Source organism: Prionailurus bengalensis, chromosome B4 (genome assembly GCF_016509475.1).
Source record: "Prionailurus bengalensis isolate Pbe53 chromosome B4, Fcat_Pben_1.1_paternal_pri, whole genome shotgun sequence".
Classification (NCBI taxonomy): Eukaryota; Metazoa; Chordata; class Mammalia; order Carnivora; family Felidae; genus Prionailurus; species Prionailurus bengalensis.
This window is the reverse complement of record NC_057358.1, coordinates 54,793,955-54,817,734: the sequence shown is the minus strand read 5'-3', so window position 1 is coordinate 54,817,734 and position 23,780 is coordinate 54,793,955.

The window sequence follows — 23,780 nt, the reverse complement described above, 5'->3', positions numbered from 1 at the left end:
GACCTTGAAGACCAAATGTTAAAGATGGTAGGGCCACAGATCAGAAGGAACATAGTTCTCTGAATCGCTACCTGGCAGAGGACTGCTTGCTAATCAGGGTCATGTGTTTTGGACTTCACTTGACCAATAATCCATTTCTGTGTGTTACCACTCTAAAATTTTGGGCTGTATGTTTTATAGTAGTTAATGTTTTCCTAACCTATATGTCAAGTTAGAAGGTTGGACTTGATTGCCATCAGGAATAGGAAGTTAGTCACTGACAGTTTTTTTAACAAGGGGAATAATACCATGAAGACCAGTGGAAGTGACAGATACAAGGACTGAAGAATACTTACTGAGTGAGATTGTGAGATCTTGGGACAGTTGGTGTTGTCAGAATACAAGCTAACTCCTGACTATGTCAGAGAGAAGGTTGACGTGACTTTGAAAGTCTCTTGAGAGGCTTCCTCTCTAGAGGAAGGAGCTGCTGAAAAATGAATCCTATCTTCTTGAAGTTTAAAGTCTCTTTTCTCTTTTGTAAAAGTCCTGACTCTGGGGGCAACTGGGTGGCTCAGTCAGTTGAGCATCTGACTCTTGATTTTGACTCAGGTCATGATCTCAGTCAGGGTCATGGGATCAAGCCCTGCATCAGTCTCTGTGCTGAGTGTGGAGCCTGCTTAAGATTCACTCTCTCCTCTTGTCTCTCTCTCTATTTCTTTCCCTCTCTCTCTCTCTCCCTCTGCCCCTCTCCTCTGCTTTCTTTCTCTCTACAAAAATAAAAAATAAATAAATAAATAAATAAGAAATTTTTCAAATGTCCTGACTTCAGTATTGCTTAATCTAGCCCAGTGCCTGATACCTAATAAATATTGAATGGATGCTGGTCCTGGACTCTTGGAAGGCTTTAAGGAGCTACCACTAGCTGAGTGCTTATGGTGTGAAGAGGGCACTTTCACATACAGAATCATTACAAAAACCACACAAAGTGCTAGCAAATTTTACAGAAGAAGTAATGTAAATTCTTTTTTTTTTTAATTTTTTTAACGTTTATTTATTTTTGAGACAGAGAGAGACAGAGCATGAACGGGGGAGGGGCAGAGAGAGAGGGAGACACAGAATCGGAAGCAGGCTCCAGGCTCTGATCCATCAGCCCAGAGCCTGACGCGGGGCTCGAACTCACGGACCGCGAGATTGTGACCTGGCTGAAGTCGGACGCTTAACCGACTGCGCCACCCAGGCGCCCCTGTAAATTCTAAGAGTAACTTGCTCAAGGTCTCTTGGAACAATCTTATTATGAGACCCATATCTTTTCCAATATAACAAGAAACTAACTCAGAAAATCTTAATGGCTAGTGTTTACTGAGTGTCTGCCATGTGCCAGGCACTCTGCTGGGTGCCTTAGAAACACACAGAAGCAGCTGGAGTATCAGATATTGCAGGCCATTACTAGTGTTTCCAAACTGTGGATTCTGTGGGAATCAGGTATAATAGTCTTCTCAGGCTGCGATAACAAAATATCATAGGCTGTGTGGCACAAAAAATTTATTTCTCACATTTCTAGATGTTAGGAAGGAAGTCCAAGATCAAGGTACTGGTTGATTTCGTTCCTAATAAGGACTCTCTTCCTGCCTTGTTGAAAGCTGATTTCTCAGCATGTCCTTACATGTCCTCACATCTCTGGTCTCTACTTGCAAGGTCACCAATTCCATCATGAGGGTCCCACTCTCATGACCTCATCTCACCCTGATTGCCTCCCAAAAGACCCATCTCCAAATCCCATCATATTGTGCTTTAGGGCTTCAACATATAAATTTTTGGTGGACACAAATATCCTGTCCATAACAGTAGGGAAAACATTAACATAGTTTTAGGTCAAAGCATGATTCTTTTGGACTTTTCTTTAGGGCTCCTGACTCATTTTCTTTTGTCCTCTTAGTTCTTTGGCTCCATTTTCCTTGCACTGGGTCGAAGGGTGGTTTAGGGTTCTCACTAATTCTCTGGTCCTGCAGCTCCTGCTTCGCTCCACAGACCCACAGACCCACTCTGATCTCACGGTATTCGGATTGCCTTGGCCTTCGTTTATTAGTGGGGAGCAAGATGCTAGTCTGAGCCTTCATCCACCCATTTATTCACATTACATCATTCATATTTATTCAACAGATTTTTAGTAAGCAGTAAGTGTCACCTATTAGAAAATAGGCAGTGACGTTTGTAACTCTGGTTTCAAAGGACTTTTACATTCTTGGACTCCTCTGATCCTTACAACCAATACTATGAAGTGGGTCATATTAATACTATGAATTTGTATCATTGAAGAAACCAAGCCCCAGAAATATTAAATAACTTACCTAAAGTCACAAAGCTAGGATGAGATTCAAATAAAAATTTCTGACTTCCAATTGCTCTCCTCTGCCATCCACAGCTGTCAAAGTCCACATTCTACAGTGACTCCAGCCTCATTGCTTGCAGATGTGGCCTCATTACATTTATTTGTATATTATTATTTTTTAAATGTTTATTTATTTTTTAGAGAGAGAGAGATACAGAGTGAGAGCAGGAGAGGGTCAGAGAGAGAGAGGGAGACACAGAACCTAAAGCAGGCTCCAGGGTGTGAGCTATTAGTGCAGAGCCTGACGTGGGACTTGAACTCATGAACCCTGAGATATGACCTGAGCCAAAGTTGAATGCCTAATCGATTTAGCCACCCAGGTGCCCCTGATTCGTGTATTAGTTAGGGTATATATAATAGCTGCAAAGGACAAACCTCAGATCTCAGTGCTTCACATGATAAAGATTTATGTATCATATAGTCCAGTGTGGAGATCTGCGATCAGGTAACTCAAGAATCCAGACCTGCTAACGTAGTGGGTCTGCCATCTTATATATGTGGCTTCAGGTGGCCCAACAATCACCTTTCCAGCAGATGGGGAGGGCATGTGGGAAAGGCACAAATGCTCTTAACTTCCTCAGCCTGGACAATTATATTCCAATGGTGATAACAAGTTATACAACTTCATCTGGCTACAGAGGGGCTAGAGGTCAAAAAATTTAGCAACTTTGTATCAACACTGAATTGAGATAACATCCTAGGGTTGAAAGAGTTGTCCTAGGAGAAAGATGCCTTTGGAGACAATGATTCTAATCTGTCTACATGTTCATGCCTCTTTGTCTCTCATCCATTCCACCAGAATTCACAGAGCACCAACTTTGTGAACCAGTCATAATTAAAGATCTTCTGGCTGAAGAACAGATTAGAGCCCAGTCAACCAAAATGTTGGTGGGGCATTAGGCTACAGGCTGATTGATGATAGAAATGGTCTCTTCCCCTCAAGAGGGTGTTTGCTATTCCTACAATTTTATTTTTATGTTCTCTCAAAAGCACTATCACAAAATAAAAAGGACTTTGTTGTGGTCACAACTTAAGTAGTTGATTTCATGTACTTAACTGTTCTATCACCTTTTAGTAGTTTCCAAATACTTCTCTCTGGGAAACTGTAGGGCATATCCTATTTGCTTCCTGGGCCTCCCCAGTACAGGAGGAAAGGAGAAGGTTAACTCTGGAGCCTGGGAAAATAGGAAGGAGGCAGCTCAGTTATCTTGCTGAGAGTTACTCTCATCAGTTAGAGAATGGAGCAAAGTGGTTAGACTCAAGAGTTATTTAGGAGGTTGTCTGGGCAGCATGTAGGGGATGTAAGGGAGAGGAAGCAGGACATTTTGATTTGTGAAGTCATTTTGATGCCTGTGTATATGTGACCCTAAAAAATTTCATCTTTTAGTGCCTTAAAAAGGCACTTTGTCATTTTAATGTGGGCAACAGAGTCCCTTGTCCCATCCTTAACTCAGGGAGAAGGAAGAGTAGCGACCAATCCTACGTCCCTGGCTAGGTGCATGGTGGTCTTTGCTTGAGATAGGGACCGTGATAGGAAGAGCATGTTTGGGGTGGATCTGGGTGAGGTTGAGATGGGGGAGGTTGTTCCTCTACATCTGGACATAGAGGGTTTGAAGTACTTCTTGGTCCTCAGAAAGCCATTCCTTGTGCTGTGTAGCTCAGCCTTCTTGGCCAACTTTCTGTAACTCCAAACTTGCTCTTAAAGAAGAGGAAGGGTGGTTCAGAAATTTAGGTACTGGGAGAAGCAGAGGAGCCAAACGTATATAAATTAGGTAAAGTGTGTGTGTATAAATACCATTAGGAGTAGGTTGCAACTGTAAAGCCCATAGATGTTCATCTGCATTGTGTATAACATTTGCAAACTAATTAGCACACATAAAAATGCAAGGAGACCCTCCAACTCTCAGCGCCTGTCCTAAATGAAGAATCATCCTTCTCTTTTTTTTCTAGTTGCACCCTAAAACCCTGGTTCCTGTTATTTAAAATTGGGCTGGTCATACTGAAAAAGAAACAAGTGGTTGGCATCTCTCCTGTCAGTATAGGGTGACTTCCTCTTTGTGCCTGGGTCAGAGTTGTGGGGGAGGGAGTGGCTGTTGAGGGGCCAGGATGGGGACAGAGATTGGCTTAGTCTGGTCTCAGGGAATGTCCTTGTTTTTATCTATCTGGGTCCCTCTTTCTGTCTCTTTTCACTCACAGATTGTGTGACATTTTGAGGGTGGAGTGCTTGGGCACCTAGCCCACTACTTCCCACTCCAATGTGGCCCTGGTCACAAGCCACATGGTAATGGCCATCAGCCTGGCCTCTTGGCCATCCATCATAGCCTCAGCTGCCACACTGGCACAGGTATTAAAAGGAACTTTTACTAGGTCCCTCCCACCCCCAGTTCTGTTTCCAAGGCTAAAGTGGTGGAGACTCATGTGTAGAGAGCCACTCTGGGTTGGAAACCAATGCCAACATAACCCTTTGATGATGGAGGGGGCTGTCTGTGCCTTGAGGAGGACGCTGGGGCATGAAGCTGTAGTCCATGGAGGAGGAGCACCTCAGTGCGCACTTGGGCCCTGCAGTGTTGGGAAGAGGCAGCAATGGTTGCTGTGGTATGAAGGAAAACTCCCTACCAGATCCCAGGGGATGTTTTTTCCTCTCCCTCCATGTATGTGCAAAGCCTGTGGACTTGTGCTTGTTTCCTACTGAGGCTGTATCCCCAGGTAAGAGTGTGAGCAGGGCTCCAATATCATAGGGAGAGGCCCTTAGCTGTGTCCAGGCAGTGCCCAGGTGAACCTGGAGAAAACACTGCAGGTCAGCACATCTGAATCTGTCCTGTGTGGGAGTGACAGCTGTCAGACTCAGGGCACAGGAGGAGCACAAGCATGGCTGAGGCATGAGACCTTTCAGTTCCATAGTACAGACCCCCTGTGTCTGCTATATGGGACACATGAATACTATATACATGGACCTCAGCTATGGAAGATGTGTGCCCTCCTTCCTGAGAGCAGTGGCCTGGTCCTGGTGTAGACCGCATCTGTGCATGGGCAGTCAGGAGTGGTGAGAGATTGCTGAGAGATTGTGCCTATGGCTGATTGCACAAGCTAATTAATTAGTGCTCCTCTGGTGTCCAAGAATGAGAAGGATCTAGGGGGAGGTGGTGGTGGGGTGTCTCAAAGCCCAACAGTTCAGCTCTTCAGAGCCCAGAGTGTTACCAAGACTCAATTTCAGCAGCCCATCGCTTGAAAAGCCATACTCAAGAGAAGAATTTTGACTGGAAATGAATATGAGCTTTATTCAGGAGGCCTGCCACCTGGGGAGAGGGTAGACTCTTGTTCAAAGGCCAACTCCCAGGTTTCTACCTGTCCCAGGGATTTTTAAAGGAGCTCAGGGCAGTCCATCAGTAAAGGCAATACAGTGGTCCCTAACATTTTAAAAAATATGTCCAGACTTGATGGTGCCAGCTATCCTAGTTCCTGGGGGTGGTTCAAGGGGGTCTGGTTCCTTGGTGCGGGGGGGGGGAGGGAGGTTATGCAAGAGTCTTTGGTTTCTGTTTCATGATGTGCATAAGGGCTCTGTTCCTTTCTAGAAAAGAATGCATGATCTATATGTACACAAGAAAGATTAATCATCATTTGGGCTTAGGGTGCTAGCTAATGCTTAAAGACTCCTAAGTTGACTAGAGGGGCCCAGGTGACTCAAAGAGGTCACCTAAGATTCTGCCAGAATGGGGGCATTCAGCTTGGTATGCAAGGTGTGGGATCAGAGATCTGGGAGCCCTGGCTGAAGAGAGGATGTGTGTGGCTCATGGGGTTGGAGCGCAGAGGCTGGGCTCTTGAGGATGGGTGTCCTGGTGTTCTGAGCTGGACTGGATGGAGGTGGATGGAGGGGAGGACACGCCCTCTGCTTAGGGAGAACTCCAGGCTCAGGTCCTATCTTAGACCATGTTCTCTCCAGGTGGTCCAGAGGGGAAGGGAAGAGAATGGGGATCAGACACTTCAGACCAGTCCAGCCTCATTCCTTCCCCTCTATCCTTGCTCACCTCACTAAACTCAGCTTCACAATGGGTCATTTCACACTTATTACACACCCACTGTGTGCACTGAGCCCCAAAGTGTTCTTGTGCCATTCTCACCCCAGGAACCACTGCCTTCCCCTTGCAGCCCACACAGATCCTCAGACCCCTCAGCTCCTGGGTTGATCTTGGAGGCCAGAAGCTTCTTCTGAAGCCTGGGATCTGGAACCTAGATATTTGGGATATACCATGGGGACCCTGAAGAAGTGGGGGGAGGGAAGGTTGGGAGACATCCCCACAATTTCCTGGGGACAGGACTTACAGCAGCAAGAAAGATTCAAGTGAGAGGAGAGGAAGAACTTCCTAGGAGCAGACACTGCAGCTGGTTTTCTAGAGCAGAAATCCTGGGCCTGATACAGGGATGGAGCAAGATGAATAGGGGTGCATAGAGAGAGATCCTGTCCCCATGAGTGTTGGGGTTCAGCAAGGTATGGCGGGTGAAGGGGAGACCACATGGAGCAAACAGGCAGGAAACAAGGCGAGACTCTGGGGGAATTCTTGGCTTCCATGTGGAGGTGCAAGTCCGCTCCTGAACACACATGGCTAACTGGGAAATTATGGGCGTCTGCTGGGCTCTCAGACATCGGTAATCCTGGAGCGGAAAAGACGCAGAGAACAAGTGGTTTCCTTTCTCTCCCACAAACCTCTGCTAGGAGCTAAGCGAGTCTCCCTCCAGCATGAGTGGAGGAGCAGGTGGTGGGACCAGCAGATATAACAGTCACCATTTGCCTCTGTTGTCTCCTGAGATGGAGTGGCTTTGAGGTGACCAGGTAATCAGGCCATCCTGAGATCCCAGGGCTGCCAAAGTTCCCATCTAACCTGGGGTGGGACTGAGCTGTGGGCTGTCCCTGCCCCCAGGCTACTCAGGAGGGGATGGCTCGCCACCGTAGGCAGACTTCTTCCAGGTGGGACTCAAGTATTCTGTAGGTTTCCCCTGGTCACCCTGTTATTCTGTGAACCTCTGCCCATCACTTTCCTAATGGAGAGATGGCTCTTCAGCACCTGTCTGAATCTGCCCACAGGAAGAGAGGGAGGAGATGGCAGACAGAGGGCAGGAAGAGAAAGTAGGAGCCAATTGTCCTTCCTTTCATTGGGCTCTGAGTCCCGCTGTACTCCCTAGATTCTGGAAGGTGTGAGAAGTGTGAAAACAGATGTAGAAATGACTTGAATTTGGGCAAAATGGTAGGATAGCTGGGTGGAGAGATGGAGGTAATGGGAAAGTGGAGCCCACTGGGAGGTTGAGTTGTCTGGGGAAGTGAGCCAGGAGGGGAGGGAGGCAGGCTGGTGGGGTGGAAGGTGATCAAGGTGGGAGGGAACTGGTGGGAGGTGGGCAGTGCAGGGGTCAGAGGGATGGGGTTGGGCAGGCAGGAGGTGGAGGAACCAGGATAGGGCAATGCCAGATGGAAAATCAGAGAGGGTCAGGATGGTGGGTTGTCTGGAAGGAGGGCTGAAGGAGGATCCCACTGGGAGAAGGGGAAGACAGCACTTCAGAAGCACTCAGGGCCTGGGAAGAATGTAGGGAGTACAGGCTGTGGCAGGGAAAGCAAGGGTGTTTGTGGGTCACTGGAGGGTCCCAGGAAGGTGAGGGTAAGACCTTCAGAGCCACTTCCCACTCAGGCTGAGGCTTGACTCTGAATGGGAGCTGAGGAGGCCACCTGAGCAGTAGCGTAGGGGTGTCATTCCTGCTTCCCCTTAACCCAGGGCAAATGCATGGATTGCCCATCAGGGTGATGTTTCTGTTTCTGTTTCAGGAAAAGCAGGGTGGAAGGTTTTTGGGGAGATGCTCACCACAGGGACTGGGGTTTTGAATGGGACAGCTATCCACAGTGGACATATGCCTTTCAGAAGCTTTATCTGCCTTTATCTTCACACAATTATTGGGTAAATTTTATTAATCCCATCTTATAGGTGATGAAACTGAAGCTCAGAGAGGCTATGTCAAGGGCCCAAGATAAATTAGCTTATTAATAGGCAAATCAGGATTCGAACTCAGGTCCTTGACTCCTGTGCTCTTGCTCCTTCCACCACACCACTGGGCAGAACGTCTTACTTTGTTATGTGTCTGCGTCAGCTTCAGGCCTGGGGGTGGGGAGAGGTGGGCGATGGCGGATAGATGCTCAAAAGTGCTTGTTGTATGAACGAATGAATTATCTCTACAGGTTCCCCTTCCATGGTGTGGTCCAGAGTCTAAGAACACTGGTGGCAGGAGGGGGAATATAGCAAAGGAGTGCCAGTGTGGGCAGAAAACTTGAAATAGGTTTCCTGTGGGTTTCTATGCTCTCTCCTGGGCATTCTAGATCTCTAGAATCTAGAAGACTGGGCTCTGGATCCTTAGAAGAAAGGAATAGAGTGGAGTGTAAATGTGCACAAGTGTGTTTGATGAGTGTATAAAAGTGTGTATATTTGTGTGTGTTAACTATAAATGTGAGTTAGTGAGTATGTGTCTTTGTGTTGCATATATGTGAGAAGGTGATGTGTAGGTGTGTATATGTGTGTGTGTATGTATGAGTGTGAGCATCTCTGTGTGTGTGTGCATGTGTGCAGGTGTGTGTGTGCATCTGTGTATGTGTGTGTGCTGTCCCAGGGGAGCCTGAAACCTCATAGCCAAAGGTGTCTTTAATTTGATTTGTGCAAAGTTCCAGCAGGTTTCAGGCTGTAGTATGTGGTGGGGGAGGTACAGGGCAGAAGAGGAAGGCTGCCTGTGCTTGAGGTCTGGGGGATTGCATAGCCTGAGCAGTGGGTGCCTCTGTCCTGCCAGGCACAGGGGGATGACATAAGGGTCCTGGGTCTGAGGCTGGGTGGAGACTGGGTCATGATCCCTTCACTCAGGGCTTGCATTGGAAGAGCTCACAGGCCCTGCTCTGACCAGGGAGGGCCATAAAGAGGTGGGGCCAAGGTGGGAAGGTGACCAGTCAGTGGAGGGTTCAGGCCTACTCTGTCCTCACCCCCACCCTCAAGATTTGGGAATGATGTAACCAGGCTGCAGTTCCTAACTCTAGGATCCACCCATTCTATCTGAGAGCCATAGAGTCCCCAGAAGTCTTTGAGTGCCACCTTCTGAGGCTGGGATGACAAGAATCACAGTGAAAACTTCTCTCTGTCAGTATTAGCCAGACAGGTCCCAACCAAGTCCCTGTCCCTTGGAAGCCATTGATAAGGCCCTGTATGCATTCTTAGTGAATTTCACAGAAACTGAGGCTTTCTCACACCTTGTGCTGGGAAGTTCTTACTGAGCATAATTCAGATCCTCTTGTTGACTTTGTGCCAGATAAGATCAGGCTGAGTTTGTGAAATTGGATCCCAGCACCCCTTCCCCCAAGTATGGAAGTAGCTTCTTCTAGATAGGGAAGTGGGTCAGAGTGTAGGGACACTGAGAGGATGTGGGGCTAAAGCTGGTGGATCACAGATGGGTCAGACCTTTCCTGGGCAGGAGGGTCATGATTAACAAGGCAGTATCAGAGAAGGGAGCTCAGAGACCACCAGTTTTCCCTCTCTTTCCCCTGTTACTCCAAGCTCTGCCAGGGGAAACAGGGGAAACAGAGGCTGTGGAAGGAGGGACCAGATTCAAACAGGAAAGTGCTTCCCTGGCTGCAACTTTGAGGAGCCTCTGGAGACATAGGACAAAGAGAAAATGATGAATGAAGAGAAGTTCCTCTTGCGGCTCATGAAATAGGAAGAGAGGGGCAGGGGCCGTGGGACTCTGAGGGACAGAGGGGTGTGTGTGCTGAGGGTGAGGGTGCGCACTGCATGGTATTTTTGGTGTACATGTCTGTGCTCTGTGGTTAACAGTCCTGTGTACATCAGTTATATATGTAAACATATATCACGTGAGGAAGGGTGCAGCTTTGACGGGTTTTTTAAACCATGGTTTGTAAGCAGGCTTCCCACTGGGGCCTACGAAGTATGCTTTTCTGTTAGAAGCAACAGTCAGAACAGACGGGAAGACCCCAAGATTGGGAAGCAAGAAAATGTGGGTTCTAGTTCTGGCTCTAGTTATCAGCTGGGTCACTGTGAAGCATCACCTTTTGAGCTGGGATGTCACCTGCTATATGAAAAGCCACACAGCCCTTCTGTGCCAGCAGCCTCAGTGCTGGGACCAGAAAAGGGAAGGGGTCTGGAGTAGAGGAAGGCATTTCAGGGGCCAAAGGGAATAATGGATACAGGTGGAAAGGGCTGCAGGAGGGGAACCCAGAATTCGGAAATTCATGGGTTCTTGCTGGAGCCAAAGATTTGCCCAGCCTGGGCAGCCCAGGCCTATCTCAGGACCCAGGGCCCAGGGCTGGCTCTGCAGGGAGAGACATTCTCTGCCGCCCTCTTGTGGCCACCAAGCCCTTCAGCGGTTACTGCTGAGAATGTTCCCCTCAAGTTCCCAGGGCAGCAGCATCTTTTACCCCTGGTGGAAATTGCCTACAAGTGGAAAAGAAATGTTTGGTAGTCCAACCACACTTTCCCCCCATCTACTCTGGTTTCTGGAGGCACTCACAACCTCCTTAAGGCTGAGAGAGTCATCCTGAGATTTATCTCTCTTTTTTTTTTTTGCCATTGTCTGAAGTTTTCTGCTTTTGGAGATGTGCAGTGGAGACAGGGGGCTAAGATCAAGATATTGAACAGAGAAAGAAACTTCTCTTCCTCCTTGGATTCCATCTACACCCCCAGTTTCCCAGAGTGTTTGGGAGTTTTCAAAGAAAGATTGCAGGTGTAGTGACATTCCTGGAGAAAATGGGCCTGGGGCTGACCAAACATTATGTTTCTAGGTTTCCATGAATTTGCACCTCAGTTCAGTCCCTCAGCCTCAGCAGGGAGGTAGATTGGCAGGAGCCAGGAGGCAAGAGACGGGATGCTGGAGGGAGATGGCATATTTGGCAGATGCTGACGGGACTCCTTATCTGCTAGCTCTGGAATCCCCTCCCACCCACCAGGCTGCCCTTGACCCTCCCCTTCTAGTGCTCAGTGCTCATTAGTGACTGCCTGTCTTTGGGGAGACACCCAGGGGGCCAAATGTCATTGGATGGGCAAGGGGGAGAGGAGGAGGGAGGGATATCAGGTAAGTGATGAAGGAGGAGGGGTTGGAATGACTGGGATTTGAGCTGGGGTCTAATGATCACTGGGGTGCTTGGAAGGCTTCGCAGGGGAAACTGTCGTGGCTGCAGATATTGACTTGCTGGGGGTGAGCGAGTGGAGGGTGGGAATGGGAGGGAATATTGAATGAGATTGAGTTCCACTTATTTACGTACTCATTTGGGGGGACCCAGTGAAAAATGAACCAATGACTTTATTGAGAGCTTCCTATGTCCAAGAAGGGTTACAGGTGCCACAAGGGATAAAAGAGAGACATTTGAAAACCTGCCACATCCCCTCCCTGGACTTGTTGCCCCATGTGGGCCTCTCTAAGGGGTACAAGGAGCTGCTGGGAAGTTCTCACCCAGGATGCAGAGGCAAAGCTTTCAGGCTTTTTGTTCTTCACCTCTGCAAAACACCTCCAAGTGGCCTTCTGCCTCTCCTCACTCCTCTTCTCACAGAATGCTCCAGACTCATAGATACCTGGCTGAGGGGTACATTGAGTGCCCTCCCAGAATTTCCAGTAGCTCCAGTTGACAAAGTGGGCATGGGTAGGGCCAAGCCTCAATGCCTCACCAGCCAGCAAAGCAGACAGGGAGGTGACTCACATCTAGAGTCCTGGAGAATATTCAGTAAGAAACCTGTGCATTCTAATCTGCCAGCTGTCCATCTTCCACACAAAGGGCTGCCTGCCACACCCCATTGCACTCTATGCCAGTCGATCCCTTGAATCACACAACAGCATGGGGGAGGCAGAGAAGGTTGCAGATGGACACAGGGACATGGGCAGAAAGGCCCAGTAAATTCAAGCCAAAACCAACAGAATTGGAACAATAAGGCAGAGTGGGTACGAGCACCATGGAGAGTCCAAGAGACAAAGATACAGAATCAAGAGAGACAGACAGAATCAAGAGAGACAGACAGGATCAATAAAGACCCAGAGACAGACCCAGAGACAGGAGAGAGGAAAGAGAGGAGCATCCAGAGAACACAGCAGAATATCCAAAACAGAAACAGAGAGATACCCAGAGGCCAGAGATAGTAGAGTCAGACATAGGCTCAGGGACATGAATTGGACCCAGGCTCAGGGGTCAGAAAGCCATGGACCCAGAACCAAAGACAGTTCTATGAGAAGAGACAGGTAGAACAGAAGGTTGGATGCAGACTTTGTGTGTGTGTGCGTGTGTGTGCGTGTGTGTGTGTGTGTGTGTGTATGGCAGAAACACAACTCAGAGCTCCATACAAAATGGCAGCATCCTCTGGTGCTGAAGGAGACCCCACACCCCGCATGAAGGACTGCTCTGAGCAGTGGAGGTGAAGGGGGGAGAATAGGAATAAGATGCGAGTTAGAGAAAGACTGAGATGGAGAAGAAATGGCAGAACCCTGACTGAGATCAGAGGGAGAGAAACAGAGTGAAGCAGGGAGTAGAGACATGGACAGAAGACAGAAGGAGACAGAGCAGGAGAAGGAATATGATGGAGGCTGGTGTGCAGAGACACAGGGAGAGGGAGGGGGTCCCTCACTGCAGGAGGGAGAGAGGAGCAGGGAGAGAGACAGGCTGTTCAGAAGCAGATGAGGGTAAAGGGGGAGCAAGCAGGACACCTGTCTCCCCAGAGAGGCTGGGCTGGGATAAAACCACCCAGTGGGGGGCACTTAGTGAGTGCTTTTTTAGGGTGATCTTGTCTCTCTCTTGTTTTAAGTACAATGAACCTATTCCACACAACCATCTTCTTCACAGGAGCGCTTACAACTGCTGCTGCAGGTGCCTGGTCACCTGGCATCCTCTGTGGGAATTGCCTTCACAGGCTGCAGCACAGCTCTGAGCATCCTCACCAGAGGCACATGCTTGTCTTTGGGGTGTATCTGATTTTTGAGAATTGTCAAGGTTTTTTCTGATGCTGGAGAAGAGGGTGAGGACCCAGTTGGGAAGCAGTATTTCCAGTTAAATACAAGGTGAATGTGGGAAGACACAGTGGAGGATGTGCCCTCCTCCAAAATGGCTCTGAAAGGTCATTGTGAAGGAGATGCAGCATGTGACAGGAGACATTCCTAGTGGCTGCTGGAGCCCAAGTTTAATGTTCCTGTGTGTTTCTGAAACCAGGTAGTGGTGCACCCAGGAGCATTCCCAGCCTGGTACTGGAGGGTGAGGCCTGCATTTGCCTGAAATACTTGGTCCAGTGGTCCTGCCCTTGGGGAGCTCATAGTCCTTTCCATACCAACTAATATGCAAAGTAACCTGGTGACACTGACCCAACGCAGACCAACAAGTGCAAAGGACAAAGGCAAACTGAGAATCAGAGTCAGTTAGTTTATCAGGGCATGCTGCCTGGAGGAAGGGAGTTATGAGTGGGCTGTAGAAAGAGAAACCCAACAGGGCATAGGGTGGAGGAGGAAGAGAAGAAAAGAACCTGTCTCTGTGTTTCCGAAGCAGGATAAGCAAACAATAAGGCAGGCAGGAGACAGCTTTGCTAACCTGGAATAAATACTTGGACTGGGGAACCAGCATGAAGGGGAGTGAGGGGGGGCAGATGCTGACAGCTAGGCTGGGTGTTCTGAATTTGCTAGGAGAAGTATTGGGGCCCACTGGAGGGTGCTCTGAGTTGTGTTAGGCAGTGATGTGCGTGAGCAAAATTGTCTGGAGAAGTGCGTACCCAGGTTTGCATGTCTCCTGTGTGTGTGTGTGTGTGTGTGTGTGTGTGTGTGTGTTGGGGGGTTGGGATGTACATCCAGGTGAGTTTGTGCCAAGTTGCTTTGTGCCTCAAGCTTGTCTATTACATCTGTGTGGGTGATTGGAATTCTGGTATGTCTGAGTGCCTTTGTTCCTTTGTGTGTCTCCGTGTGGTCATGTGTGATTGGTATCTCAGTTGCATATTGTGTATTTTATTTGGCTGCAGGCAGTGGGAGGGCAGTGTGTGTGCATAGGAGTGTGTTGTGCATGTGTGTGTGTGCATGAGCATGTCTGCAGGAGGAGTGGGACCAGTAGGGAGCCCTGGCTGCCCAAACATCACTGTCTGTCTCTCTCCCTCCATTGGCTCCGTCTGCCCTTGCTAAGGAGGTAAACAGCAAAATGGCAAAGTGCTTTGCCCAAGGAGACCTAAACATTGTAAACTGGGAGAGGACTCCCCCTCCAGGAGAGAAATGGCAGGAAGAGCCAGAGGACCAACACACAGAGTCCTGCAGGCCCAGGCTTCTTCTTGGAGCAGGTGACTCACATGCACACACAACTCTCAGGCACCCACAGGCATGCCAGGCATAGAAGGACACACACACACACACACACACACACACAGCGTGGTTCATGACCTCCCGTTTCCCTCCCTTCCTCAAAGTCCTGTGACCTACTTTCCATCACTTCTAAAAGCCTCCGGGGTTTGGGGAGATGGCGCTGGGGGCACTCTCTTGGACTTAGGAGCCAATAACCAGACAGTTACTTAGCCTTGTAAGGCTGTGCATGTGTGCGTGTGTGTGTGTGTGTGTGTGTGTGTGCACCCACGCCCCTCCCTCCTCCTTCACTCCTCCCACATTCCACCACCATCTACCCTGCACTCTTTGAGGCTGACTCCTGCTCCCCCTTTCTGAGCACTGCCTCTAACCCTGGGTTCCTCTATCTGCCTCAGTCCCACACGTCTTCCACAGGGTCCCTCCCTTGGTCAGGCTTTTTATAGTTTGGCCTGGACTTTATCTTTCTGCCCCAGGCCATTATTATCTCTCCCTCCCTGGTTCCATGGACTCTGTAGCCTGGTTCCTCCACCCTTTTCCTTCTTCTACAGCCTCCTTGGCCTCCCCCTGGGGTTCTTCTTCCCTCCTCCCATTCTCTACCTGAAGCTGCTGCCTCCTCCCAGTGTCAGTCCTGTCCTTCAGTGTATTTCTGCCTGGGTTCTTCTCCCACTCACCATTCTCCTGCTGGGTTTCAGATGTGGTCGCTGTGTTTTATTCCCCTTCCATGGGAGCTCTTCTGGCCCCTCCAGAGTTCCAGTTTGGCCTGTTTCCTCCTCCCCCTTCCTGTTGTGAAACTGCTGACATTGCCTTCTGGCTCCCAGTCTCTGCCAGGACTCCCCTGGTTGTGGGGGCCAGTGGTGAAGCAGGAGGTCCTGGGCTGAGCTGAAATCCCAGCCCTGTTCCTCCCTATGTAGCCTCTTCACCTGGACTCACTCACCTGTAAAAGGTGGGAAATAATGGCAGGGTCAACAGGAAATAACTCATGGGACTATAGTGAGAATTAGCACTGAGGAGAGGATGCAACATACTCGGCACATAGTATGGGCTTAATAAATATTAGCTCTTGTTATTTGTCCTTCCTCAGTCTGCTCCCCTGTCTCTTCAGCCTGGAGTCAAAAAAATATTAAGAAGAGAGAAAAGAAAAAGTAATAGACAATATAAGCCAAATCCAAGTAAATATCAGGAATTTCTTATGGTTCAGCCTAACAAGTGCTCTAAGCTCTGAACACAGGAAATGCCCGTGAGTGTGGACAAGAAGGGAAGGTGGGTACTGACTGAACACAGAACACAGGAAGCCATGTGAATTGTGCACTGGAAGGACCAAATTCAACCCCAGGGAGGATGGGGGCTGCCCAAAGTCCAGCCTGTGTTCATCCTGAGGTGGCCATGCTGGCCACCCTCTGTCCCTGGGCTCATGGGCCTGTGTCTGCTAGGGCTGCAGAGTGTGGGAGTCCAGACAGGACCTGGATTCCTGGAGACTTAGACCCACCTCTTCTTGTCCTCTCTTTGCATGTCAGGGACACACACACACACACACACACGCCCTGGGATTTCTAAAGGAAAGCAGGGTCCCACTAGAGATCGATTCTCTCTAGCTGCTTGCTTTCCTGACACTAAACATCACAGGGCAGTGTAGGCCCAAATGATGTCCCTGCTTAGGTTTCTTTCTCAGTTCCCCCCTTTCTCCAAGGGAGCAGAATCGGTGAGTCACACCCTCTACCCTCTATATGTGTGTTGGGCACTGAAGGGAGACCCAGAGGGAGGAGCAGGGGCCCTGTCCTGCAAGAGCTCCTTGCAGTTGGTGAGATGAGTCTGAGAGCCAAGACAGAGAGGCATGGCCCTCTGGCTGCTCCCTCAGCAAATGTTTGTGAGCTGAGTTGGTCAAGGGTAAGTGGACCAGGCCCCATGAGTCAGATGATGGGAAATAGGCAATGACCAAAAGAGGGAAGATGGAGGAAGACACAGAACTCCAGAAGGTTCCCTAGGAGACAAAGAGAATGATACTCACTTATTTACCAAGGAGCAGGAAAATGGAGAGGAGAGGATCAGATAAGTCAGAGCTCTCAGTAAGTACATGATCTTGGGGTAGGGAGTGTGAACCTTAGAGACAGATGAGGAGGGAATGTGTAGGTGTGAGTGAGTGTGCATGTGCACTAGGAAGCTAGGCTGACGTCCTTGGCCTTGATGTGTCCTCATAGGCTGTGAGGATAACTGAGCCTGGACTAGATAGACTAGTGAGCCATGGCTGGGGGAAGACAGCTGCCAGGCCCATGCCAGGGGAAGAGGTCCCTGGGGACCAGGAGACAGAAAGAGGGAGAGGGAGACAGGGATGCAGGTGAAGAGGAGTAATGGGAAGACTGAGGTTTTAAGCCCTTTATCCTGGCAATCCACTCACCCACTCCTTTCATGCACTGAATTCTGTGTTTTAAAGCTCAAGTCTTCAATAAATTATCTGGTTTAGCCTTTCATCTTCAGAGGGTAAGGTATGACTTCCCCATTTCTCAGATGAGGCCTCAACTTGGCCAAGCTCTCCTGGGCAGAACATGCTGAGAAGGGCCTCAGGAGGAAGGGCCTCTTTTGCCCTCTGGGGGTCACTTCTCCCTCACACAACAGGCCCCAGGCCTGGGTGCTTCCCAAGGCAGAACCTGCAGGAGGGGACACCACAGTGCAGTCATTTGATTCTTTGCTCCTCCCCTTACCAGCTCTGTGACTTGAGGTAAGTTACTTAAACTCTCTGTGCCTTAGTTTCATTATCTATAAAATAGCAGCACTAATACCTGCCTCTGTAGCTTTTTATTGAACATAAAATGAGATTTAGGCAAAAGAACTGTGTGCAGTTGTAAAGACTTATAAATCTAACATCATTAGGCATTTTAGGGGCACCTGTGTGGCTCAGCCGGCTGAGCATTTGACTTTGGCTCACTTCATGATATCACAATTCGCGGGCTCAAGTGCGATGTCAGGCTCTGTGCTGACAGCTCATAGCCTGGAGCCTGCTTCGGATTCTGTGTTTTTCTGTCTCTGTCCCTCCCCCATTCACACTCTGTGTCTCTCTCTCACAATAAATAAATAAAACATTAAAATATACATATTAGTAAAAACATTAGGTAGGCATTTTAAACCATCCTCATCCTCATCTTTGATATCTTCTCAGTTTATACTCTCTGTACCTACTGTGCACATCATCTCTGTTTCCAACCTTTTTCATAGGTCCCTCAGCCCTTGAACATTCTGGATACACTCTTTTAACTTATATGCTTTTTCCTTTTTTTTCCTTTCCTCCCTCCAACTCTCTCTCTTTCTCCTTCCCTCTCTTCTTTCCTTCCTTCCTTCCTTCCTTCCTTCCTTCCTTCCTCCTTTCCTTCCTCCTTTCCTTCCTTCCAGTCGGTCTCTAGCACTTTCTCCAGAGTTTGTCAACCTGGCTTCCTGCCTGGTTCTGCTTCTCTTTCTCCTTGACCCCGAATCCCCCTTGCACTGGTTCTGCCAGGATGCATTAACTCTGTGAAATTTAGGACTGAGATTCAGGGATCTTTTGATTGCAGCATTTTGGGGGAGATGGAAGGGGAGGCATATACATGTCAGAGTCTCTGGGATCCCCAGGTTGGCACTGGGAGGGAGCCTGGGCAGTGATGGCAGCAGCTTCACCCTGTCAGCTTTCTGGGCACATCCACCACCCAGCAGCACCTGAGGGGAGACTGGGCTCAGCAGGGATCAGGTACAATGGAAGAGGAAAATAAAGCAAATATATGTTCCTTCCCTGGCCTGGCTCCCTCCTCCTGCTCCACACTTGCCTCCTTCTCTCTCTTTGTCATTTTCCTTCCCACGTCCTCCCTGCAGCCCTGTCTTCTTCCTTCCTACTTTGCCTCCTTCACCTTCATCTCTGTTAGGCAGATATGTCTGTCTGTCTATCTGTCTCTCTGACTCTAAATATTTTGTGGTCTGAGATTCTCCAGGACTGAGGCTGCCCTCAGCTCTTCCTTCTGGCTGTCTCCCTCCCTTTCCTCCCTCAGTCTCTGAGGATTTCTCTTCCCATCACATCTTTGTGAGTTTTACCCTGTTTGCCTTTTAGTTTCTCCTCACACATCTCCTCCCATCTGTCTCCATTTGCTGCCTCACCTTCCCTGTTCCCTCTCCCGCCCTCCTTTCCATCTCATTCTTTGCTCCTTTTATCTCTGTGTCTTTTAGACCCTTCCCCTGTCTCTGGCTCACACACCCCCTCCTCTCCTCTTCCTCCTTCTCATCCCTCAAGATTCAGATACTTCATGTGAAATCACCTGGATGGGCTCCCCCTTCTTATGGCCCCAATCCTGCATCCTCTACATTCCTCACCCCCCAGGTCTGGGCCAGTTCTTTTCCTTACCTGGTGATTGTCTGGGGTCCCTGGTATTTCACCCAGCCTCCCATCCATTACCTAGTAGGCAGTGTGTAGCACAGGGGGAAAGGGGAAGGATTGCTCTTGGGACCGGATACAAAGATAGACAGACTCCCTGCACTTGCCCTTCTTTCCCTCAAGCAGATGTACATCTGGGAAAATCCCCACTTGCCACAGGAGAAGACAGCCTAGCACTGTTGGAACAGTGGCTTCATAGAATGAGTTTGGAAGCTTTCCTTCCATATCTATTTTTTTTGGAACAGTTTGAGAAGAATAGTTATTAACTCTGCTCTGGTAGAGAATTCTGGTAGAATTCCCCTGGGAAGCCATCTGGCCCAGGACTCTTATTTGTTGGGAGATTTTTTGATAACCGATTCAATTCCTTTGCTGGTGATGGGTCTGTTAAAATTTTCTATTTCTTCCCATTTTAATTTTGGTAGTGTGTGAGTGCCTAGGAATTTGTGCATTTCTTCCAGATTATCTAGTTTGCTGGCATATTATTTTTCATAGTATTCTCTTAAGATTGTTTGCACTTCTGTGGTGTTGGTTGTGATCTCTCTTCTTTCATTTGTGATTTTATCTACTTGGATCCTCTCTCTTTTCTTTTTGAGAAGTCAGGCTAGGGGTTTATCAATTTTGTTTACTTTTTCAAAGAACTAGCTTTTAGTTTCATTGATCTGTTCTACTGTTTTGTTTGCTTGTTTGTTTGTTTTTTTGTTTTGGATTCTATGTCATTTATTTATTCTCTAATCTTTATTATTTCCCTTCTTCTGATGGATTTGGGCTTTAATTGTTGCTCCTTTTCTACCTCCTTTAGATGTAAGGTTTTATTGTGCATTTGGGACCTTTCTTGATTCTTGAGATAGGCCTGAATTGCAATGTATTTACTTCTTAGGACTGCCTTTGCTGCATCATAAAAGGGCTAGCGTGTATTCATTTTTATTTGTTTCCATGTATTTTTTAATTCCATCTTTCATTTCCTGGTTAACTCATTCATTCTTTAATAGGATTTTCTTTACCCTTCATGTATTTGGGGGCTTCCCAAATTTTTTCTTGTGGTTGATTTCAAGTTTTTAGCATTGTGATATGAAAATATTCATGGTATGATCTCAATATTTTTGTACGTATGAGGGTTGTTTTGTGACCTTATATGTGCCTATTTTGGAGAATGTTCCATGTGCACTCAAGAATGGATTCTGCTTCTTTAGGATAGAAAATTCTGAATATATCTGTTAAGTCCATCTAGTCTAATATGTCTTCCAGAGTCATTGTTTTCTTGTTGATTTTCTGCATAGATGATCTGTCCATTGTTGTAAGTGAAGTATTAAAGTCTCCTACAATTACGGTATTATTAACAGTAAGTTTGCATATGTTTGTGATTAATTGATTTATATATTTGGGTGTTTCCACGTTGGGGGAATAAATATTTACAATTGTTAGCTCTTCTTGGTAGATAGACCCCTTAATTATGATATAATGCCCTTCTTCATCTTTTGTTATAGTCTTTGTTTTAAAATCTAGTTTGTCTGATATAAGTATGGTTACTCTGGCTTTCTTTCGATGTCCATTTGCATGATAGATGGTTCTCCTTCTCCTCACTTTCAACCTGCAGGTCTCCTCAAGTCTAAAATGGGTTTCTTGTAGGCAGTATTAGATGGATCTTTTTTTTTTCCTTTTTATCCATTCTGATACCCTATGTCTTTTGATTGGGGCATTTAGTCCATTTACATTCAGAGTGATTACTGAAAAAACTGAATTTAGTGCCATTGTGTTATCTGTATATTTCATACACCAGATGTTTTCTGGTCCTTTGTAGTCTTTGCTGCTTTACACAGAGCCCCCCTTAGGATCACTTGCAGGAGCTTGTTTAGTGGTCACAGACTCCTTTAGTTTTTGTTTGTCTGGGGAAGTCTTTATCTCTCCTTCTATTCTGAATGACAGTCTTGCTGTGTAAAGGATTCTTGGCTGCATATTTTTCCTATCCAGCACATTGAATATTTCCTGCCATTCTCTCCTGGCCTGCCAAATTTCAGTGGACAGGTATGCTACTACCATTATGTGTTTACCCTTGTAGGTTAAGGACCTTTTGTCCCTACCTGCCTTCAGAATTCTCTCTTTATCCTTGTATTTTGCCAATCACTGTGATATGTCATGGTGTTGATCATTTTTATTGATTTTGAAGGGAGTTCTCTGTGCTTCTTGGACTTGGATGCCTGTTTCCTTCCCCAGATTAGGGAAGTTCTTAGCTATAATTTGTTCCAATAAACCTTCCGACCCTTTTCCTTGCTCTTCTTTTGGGACTCCTATAATATGAATATTGTTTCATTTCATGCAATCACTTAGTTCTCTAATTCTCCCCTGGTGATATAATAATTTCCTTTCCTCCTTTTTTTTCCAACTTCATTATTTTCCATAGTTTTTTCTTCTTTATCACCTATTCTCTCCTCTGCTTCTTCTATCCTCTCTGTCACTGTATCTAGTTTATTTTGCATCTCAGTTATAGCATTTTTTTTATTCATCCTGAGTCGTTCTTAGGTCTTTGATCTTTGCAGCCAAAGTTTCTCTGGAGTCTTCTATGCTTTTTTCAAGCCCAGCTATTAGTCTTATAACTGTTATTCTAAATTATTGTTCAGATATATTGTTTATATCTGTTTCAAGCAATTATTTGGCTGTGATTTCTTCTTGACCTTTCTTTTGGGGGGAATTATTCCATTTTATAATTTTGGGTAAGTTTCTATCTTTTGCATGTTTTAAAATCTTGTTATTTGCTCTGCACCTGAGAATACTACTATATTAAAAAGGGGTTATACATTGTTCAGGACCTGTCACTCCAGGAAGTGTTTTTGGTGTATGTTCATGCACTCTGTTGTTGTGTTTTGGCTGGTCTATCCCACTGATGTCCTCTGAAGAGCTCCTACTTGCTTGTAGTGGTGGAGTTTTGGGATCTTTAACTAGGTGTGCCTTGATTTATTTGTTGAAGTAACCCTGGAAAAGAAAAAAAAAAACAGGGTGGGGAGAGCTTGATCCCATAAATGGAAAAAAATGAAAGGGGAGTAAAGAAAACTAACAGAGAATCAAAAACCTATAAGGCTAATTCCAGAAAAAGAGAAAGGAAAATAAAGAAGAAGAGAGAGAAAATATGTAAAAAGAATAGAATAAAAATGCCTGATATATCCATATCTATATGTATATCATCTATATCTATATCATCTATCTCTATCTCTATCTTTAGATATATATAAACAAAACAAATCAGAAACTATGAATCTGATTCCAAAAAGAAAATAAAGAAGAGGAAAGAAAAATAAAATAAAATAAAATAAAATAAAATAAAATAAATAAAATAAAATAAAATAAAATAAAATAAAATAAAATAAAATATAAAAGGAGAAGGAGGAGGAGGAGGAAGGGGAGGAGAAAGAAACAGTTGTCTGTGCCTAGGATCAGTGGCAGTATTCGTCGGGAGGAGAGGCCAGCTGCATTGGGTCAGACAGTCTTGCTCCAGTAGATAAGCAGCTTCCAAGCACAGAAGGCCGGGTTTGGCATAAGTGTGTCTCACCACCCCTGAGGGCTGCTGTGCTGTTCTCTGAAGTCCACCATGTGGGTGTTTGGGACAAAAATGACGACGGCCCAATCTCTTCTCCCCTCAATGGGTATCTCAACCCATGCTGTTCAAGCAGCCCTCCCAGAATAGTGAGGGCAGTCATCTTGCTCTGCTCCATAGTTCTCCTGCCCCTTCTAGGCACTCAGCTGGGATTCAAAACCTGAGGTCATAAAGAACTCAGTTCTGTGTGGCTCCTCTTCTGTTCCAGAATAGAGCCTCTCTACCCTGGTGATAAAAGGCCTTTGGCTGGCACCTGCATGGTCTTTTGTCCTTGGGGAGGCAATAAACCCTCTTCCGAAAGTACTCCAGGAAGGGACTGTTGTCTCCCAGTGTGCCCCTGATATAGCTACACGACATTATTCACTCCGGGGCTGGCTACCTCCTCCCCAGGAGTGTGGGCCACAGCTCCCAGCTCCCTTCTGTAGAAAGTTGTGCACTTTTGAAACCTCTGAGTTTCAGTTCCAAAGGTTGTTTACAAAAAAGAAACTGGCACTCTTCATATTTCTCATTCCCTAGTCTGTGGTCCAGAGAGGTTTTCCTCTTGTGCTAACTCGATGCTGCACTTTCACAACCCCTGTCTCTTTCTCTCCCTTTTGTCCCTCCACAGAAAGGGTTCTCTCCCCTCCCTGCCTATGCTTTTTTATCACCTTCAATTCACATACTCCCACTTTGATCCTGCCAAGCTGTGTCCCTCCCAATGTGGAGATCCGTGTGTCAGTCGCAGGTCAATTTCCTGGGTGTCCCAAGTGGTCTGACCTCAATACAACTGTGTTTGAGGGATGAGGAAATCCCAGTCCCCCTACTTCTCCACCATCTTAACTCCTTCCCCCTATGCTTTGGTTTTATTCCTGGAATGATGGGAAAGTTGGATGATGGGTTGTGGCTGGATAGTGCTGGTAGAGTAGCCTAGTAGGAGATTCTGAGAGACGTGGTTGGATGTGCTTCTATTCTAGTTTAAATACTTCTTAATGGGCTTTTTAGATGGTCCTAGGACTGGCCTCCAAATCACCATAGGCTGGGCTCTACCTGGCTCCCCATACTCTCTTGCCAACCAGGACCTTCTCCATACCCAGGACCTTGGGAAGCTTGTTTACTTCTAA